Source organism: Triticum urartu, chromosome 5A (assembly GCF_056163025.1).
Source record: "Triticum urartu cultivar PI428250 chromosome 5A, HENAU_Tu73, whole genome shotgun sequence".
NCBI lineage: Eukaryota > Viridiplantae > Streptophyta > Magnoliopsida > Poales > Poaceae > Triticum > Triticum urartu.
Window position 1 is genome coordinate 394693616 of NC_141877.1, and position 6469 is coordinate 394700084.

At 46.1% G+C, this 6469-nt stretch overlaps 1 long non-coding RNA gene across 2 annotated transcripts; it reads left to right on the forward strand.

Annotated features, from left to right (window-relative positions):
• The first annotated feature begins 4261 nt into the window (after positions 1–4261).
• Positions 4262–6219, forward strand: LOC125507051 (uncharacterized). Of its 2 annotated transcripts, XR_015604751.1 has the most exons (3): positions 4355–4817; positions 5563–5674; positions 5747–6219. It is a non-coding gene; the product is annotated as an uncharacterized LOC125507051 (long non-coding RNA). The 2 variants fall into 2 exon arrangements; XR_015604750.1 differs by having other exon boundaries at positions 4262–5674.
• Positions 6220–6469: the final 250 nt, after the last annotated feature.

The window sequence follows — 6469 nt, forward strand, 5'->3', positions numbered from 1 at the left end:
CGCCGCCCGCAGCCCCGCCCGCGCCGCGCCACCTCGCCGCTGCCGTGCCGCCTCGCCGCGCTGCCCTGCTGCCGCTGCCGCCGCTGCCGCGCCTCGCCCTGCCGTCACCGCCGCGTCTCGCCGGATCGACGAGGTAGCCGCCGTTTTTTAAAGAAAACTGATCAGGTTTTTTTAAAAGAAAACCCTAGTCGGTTTTTTTGGTTCGCCGGATTTTTTTCTGGTTTTTCTTTTTAGCGGACGTTCGTCCGGACATTCATTTTAACGAACGGCTTTCGTCGTTAGTTACAGATAAGCAACGCTTGTTCGTTAGCCTGTTCGTTAGTTTCTTTTTATCGGATTATTCTGCGATTATTTCTGATCGCGATTTCTGATTCGATTTTCGTTCTAGTTTATCTTTTCGCTCGTTAGTCGGAATCAGGCGATTCAAACGCCTAGATCTTCGTCTCGAGACCCTCTTTCCGCTTAACCAACTTGCACAAGTTTTTGCTACATGAAAATTTGACCTAGATCCATATTAGTAAACAGATCTTGTTTCTTTCGTCGTTTGAGTTTCGTTGCTCCGTTCGATTTGATTCCTTTTGCAAACCGGAGTTCTTAAGTTGAACTTTCTGGTTAGATACTCTTATTTGAGATTTACCTGTGTTTTCTTTGCTTGATTGCTTATGTATGCTATTGTTTGTTTGCGATAGAATTCCCGGAGTGCGAAGCATGTTATTTGGAGTCTCTAGGTTACGCGGATCGTCAGCAAGGCAAGTAACACTTTGATCATACCCCTTTATCACCCAGTTTTTATGCATTAGTTCCAATCCTCAAACATTGCATGGTTAGGATGTCATTAACATGTGGGTTGGGAAGTAATTGATGAGGTAGAACTTATTACCCTGTTACATTCAAACCCTTGGGAGTTACTTCTACGCATTGCTTATATTGCTATGATATGCTCGTAGACGTGGTTTGGGTGAGTGAAATCCATGACAGATGTGAGATTGTTAATTAATGGTTCAACTTAAGGTGGCAACTTAAATACACATCTGGGTGGATTGAGGCACCTGGAGTACCCAGTGTTGCTTGTATTTTTTTGGAAATCCCGGAGTACCCGTGTGATCTTCCTATGGACCGCCACCCAGGTTCAAAGGGAACTGAGATGATTCATGCTAGAAACTTATGTGTGCAGCCACAAGCTATTATGGGCTCTAGCATAGTTGAGTAAGTCACGTGAAGCTCTTGAAGAGGTGGATCAGTAGGTAGTGGGATTGAAGGTTTGGTATGGTCTGCACGGAGTAAAGAGTTAATGTTTCTGAAAGACTGTGTCTCGGTCATCCATTTCTCAAACACCATGTAGTGCGAGAAAATCAACGGAGGTGATCGAGTCTTGTGGGGAAAAGTGCGCAAACCTCTGCAGAGTGTACAAACTAATCATGGTTAGCCGTGTCCCCGGTTATGGACAAATCTTGAGTATCTAGTACTTGGAGTATCTTAACTATCTCATCACTTTAAATTAATATTGTTGGGTTGATAATTACTTTAATTGGGATTGAGTTGGAGGAACCTTCTCAATGATGTTTCAACTACCATGATAGTTAAATAAAATCCATTCCTTTGTTGTAGGGAAAATTTGGCTTTTCGCAAAACTATAACCCTAGAGCGTTCCACCAGCCAAGTGTGCATGTAGTGATAGCACTATTCTGTTCTTGCTCTACTGTGTTATTTTGCCAGCATATTCCATGTGCTGACCCGTTTCGGGCTGCAACGTATTATGTTGCAGACTTTTCAGACAAAGAGTAAGGTTCGTTAGGTCGTTGCCGTGCAGCTCAGCTATGCCGTTGGAGTTGATGGACTCACTTTATCTTCCAAGCCTTCCGCTGTTATCATATTAGATGGCCTTAAGCCATATTTATTGTAATAAGTTCTCTTTGGAGACATTCGATGTAATAAGTGTGTGATTGCTACTCTGGTAAAAATCCTCAAGTACTGGTGTGTCAGCATTACCGATCCAGGGATGACACTGAAGCATAGAGACTTGACCGTTTGATGTCGGGTCGCTACAAGAAGCACTAAGCATTGTATGGTGGCTAACTTACGAGTACAAGAGTAAGATAAGAAACTACGAAAACGGTCGCAAACTAGTAATGATCAAGAAGTGATCATGAACTACTTACGTTCAAACATAACCCAACCATGTTCTCTTCTTGAATGCACCCGAAAAGAGACAGTCACGGTTACACACTGATGACCCACAAGTGTAGGGGATCTATCGTAGCCTTTTCGATAAGTAAGAGTGTCGAACCCAACGAGAAGTAGAGGGAAATGATAAGAGGTTTTTAGCAAGGTATTCTCTGCAAGCACTAAAATTATCGGTAACAGATAGTTTTATGATAAAGTAATTTGTAATGAGTGACAAGTAATGCAAGTAAATAAGGTGCATCAAGATGGCCCAATCCTTTTTGTAGCAAAGGACAAGCCTGGACAAACTCTTACATAAAGGAAAGCACTCCCGAGGACACATGGGAATTATCGTCAAGCTAGTTTTCATCACGCTCGTATGATTCGCGTTCGGTACTTTGATAATTTGATATGTGGGTGGACCGGTGCTTGGATACTGCCCTTACTTGGACAAGCATCCCACTTATGATTAACCCCTATTGCAAGCATCCGCAACTACAACAGAAGTATTAAGGTAAACCTAACCATAGCATTAAACATATGGATCCAAATTAGCCCCTTACGAAGCAACTCATAAACTAGGGTTTAAGCTTCTGTCACTCTAGCAACCCATCATCTACTTATTACTTCCCAATGCCTCCCTCTAGGCCCAAACAATGGTGAAGTGTCATGTAGTCGACGTTCACATGACACCACTAGAGGGATGATAACATACATCTCATCAAAATATCGAACGAATACCAAATTCACATGACTACTTATAGCAAGACTTCTCCCATGTCCTCAGGAACAAACGTAACTACTCACAAATCATATTCATGTTCATAATCAGAGGGGTATTAATATGTATAATGGATCTGAACATATGATCTTCCACCAAGTAAACCAACTAGCATCAACTACAAGGAGTAATCAACACTACTAGCAACCCACACGTACCAATCTGAGGTTTGGATACAAAGATTGGATACAAGAGATGAACTAGGGTTTGAGACGAGATGGTGCTGGTGAAGATGTTGATGGAGATTGACCCCCTCCCGATGAGAGGATCATTGGTGATGACGATGGTGATGATTTCCCCCTCTCGGGGGGAAGTTTCCCCGGCAGAACAGCTCCACCGGAGCCCTATATTGGTTTCACCAAGGTTCCGCCTCGTGGCGGCGGAGTTTCGTCCCGTCAGCTTTCTTATGATTTTTTCCTCGATGAAAGACTCCATATAGCCAAAGATGGGCATCAGAGGTCCATCAGGGGGGCCCACGAGGCAGGGGGGCGCGCCCCCACCCTTGTGGACGGTGGGTGGCCCCCCTCTGGTACTTCTTTCACCTAATATTTTTTATATATATTGAAAATAATTCCCGTGGAGTTTCAGGACATTTGGAGATGTGCAGAATAGGTCTCTAATATTTGCTCCTTTTTCCAGCCCAGAATTCCAGCTGCCGGCATTCCCGCTCTTCATGTAAACCTTGTAAAATAAGAGAGAAAAGGCATAAGTATTGTGACATAATGTGTAATAACAACCCATAATGCAATAAATATTGATATAAAAGCATGATGCAAAATGGACATATCAACTCCCCCAATCTTAGACCTTGCTTGTCCTCAAGCGAAAGCCGAAATCGAAAAATATGTCCACGTGTTTAGAGATAGAGGTGTCGATAAAATAAAATACGGACATGAGGGCACCATGATCATTCTTAAAACAACATATATATATATATATATTGTCATATGATCTCTTATGCTAAAGTAACAATTCATCCACATACTCAAGTATGAATCAGAAACTTCATTGAAAACTAACAATCTATAATCTCAGTCATTGAAGCAATTGCAATTTATCATAACATAGAGAAGAGTCAATATAAGAGCTTCTCAGCAAGTCCACATACTCAACCATCATTTAGTCTTTCACAATTGCTAACACTCACGCGATATTTATGGTTATGAAGTTTTAATCGGACACAGAGAAAGATAGGGGCTTATAGTTTTGCCTCCCAACTTTTTACCTCAAGGGTAATGTCAATGATAATAGTTCATGAAAACCCACATCCAATTAGCCATATATATATATAGGATGGGTCTATTATGATAACACCCTTTAAGACCTTATTCTAATAACACCTAAGCCTTATTCTGATAACACCTCATTACTGTCCCATGCCACAAACTGAACCACTTAACCCCACTAACAAACCGCAGAAAAGTCATCCCCAACCCACACCGCACGACACCCACTTCCTCCTCCACCGATCCAAACCCCCACCTACCCTCCACCTTCTACCGCGCCGCAGCCGGAGCATCACCCTGCACCCTGGGCCGCTGCAGTGCCGCGTTGTCCCCGGTGCCGCCACCGTAGCACCACCCCAGGCCAGTGCTGCCCTGCCCCACCAAGCCCCGTTAACCTTCTACGAGCTCCACCTTCTGTGGGCGCCGCCACCGTGCCCCCTACTACCTCCGACCGCCAGCGCTTTCCCCGCCACCACCACCGCATCCACCACAGTCTCCCTCCCCTGCGCCGGATCCAGCAGTGGGCGGCCGCCTCCCACAACGACGGCTCAGTCCAGATCGAGGTGGGGGCAGCCACGACTTGCCGCTGATGGGCGTGACCCGCACTGTCCCCGCTCAATCTCATGCCTCCTCCGCGCCCCCACCAGGTGACCTTCTCCCCGACCGGATCTGCCATCTTGCCTCGCCCTCCTACCCCCTTCCTCCTGCATTTGGCAACCTCCCTCCTTGAGTCCATCACGCTGCATCGTGCTGCTGGATCAGGCCAGCCACCGAGCACGGGTCTCCCCTAACCTTCCTCCCTACGCCGCCGCGACGGGCGCAGCCCCCAAGGCCAAATTCAACGACCCACCATGGCGACGCACCCGTCCGGATCCAGCTGGCCTGCTCCAGGACGAATTCCCCACCTCGAACCTCTATTCAACCTTTGATCTCTCTGGCTCGGCCCCATGATCTCCTCTTTTGGATAGATGCGTTTCAACAGGGCCATTTTGTAGCCGAGAGACCATTGCCGTGCAGCTCGGCGAAACGAGTGATGTGGTACACTTGCAAAATTTTGTAGGTTTTGCTTGTAGGTAGTGTGCACTGCGTCAGGTGAGCTCGCCTCCGTGCAGTCCGCTGGCGTATCCGTGCAGTGCGGCCCGTGCGTGGGCAGCAGCTCGCAAAGGTCTCATGGGGTAAATTTGCCCCTGTGCAGCTCAGTTGCCGCCTCTATGCGGTTCAGCTAACTCACTGCTGCAGTACATCGCTGGTGGTGCTCAAGTTTTTGTTGTTTTTGTGCAGTGCAGTTTTATTTTGTGTGTTTAGATTTTATCAGTTTTTTTGTTTCTGTGCAGTGCTATTAGACATCAGTGGTGCTCAAGTCATAATTGTGCTATTCTACTGCTGGTGCAGCTCGCTGATTCATGGTACGTGGTTCTGGCGTTGCGGGCAAGCAGTACGGTTCCGGCCACCCGCCCCTCCCCACGCCGATGCGCTGGACGACAACAACACAACAACACCGGAGGTGAGCGCCCTCCTCTCTGTCCTTTCCTTCTTCCTCCTCACCTCTCCCTCACATCTCGCTTGTGCCCCACAGGTGGCGCCATGGCCATCTCAATCTTGTCCCTGCGCCACACCATGGATCTCGTTCGATAGCGACCTCATCGACGACCAAGTGCTGCAGCCCACTTTTTTATTTTTGCAATTCGCATGTTAAAGTTTCTTTTTGCAGTGCGTGTGTGCTGCTCGGTGTGAGCTCGAACGAAGACACAGATCAGTCCACTCTGTTCTCTAATGCAGAAAAGAAGGAAAAACCAATTATAAAAAATACGCAAGACTCGCTCTCTTGTGTGCAGTTCGTTTAGAGTTTGATTGATGTCCTGTATTGTGAGTTGTGGAGTTCGATTGGGCTCCCATGGTAAAGTTCATAAAAAATTGTCCATTGGGATTGGTAGTGCAGTGTATAGTATAGAGGAGTTTACTTTGTAAAAACTTCTACAAAGCATGATGTAGTTTCTTTGTTAAAAACCCCTTGGTGGCTACGACAAAAAACATGCAGTTTGTTCCGAATTGGGTCGTGGCTCACTTCCTTTGATGCAAAATTTGAATTGCAATTGTTTTTGCATGGCGTCGCGTGTTCAAAAAAAAATTGCATCGGCACTTGCAGTGCATTTCGCTGTCGCATGCGGTTCACTACACCTGGCCTCGCAGTTGAGATGAAATTATAAAGAGAAAATGCTAGCAAAAAATAAAAAATAATGCAATTCCCTTTGTCGCCATTGCAATGCGGTTCATTTGTAGTGAGTCAAAGTGGTTCACT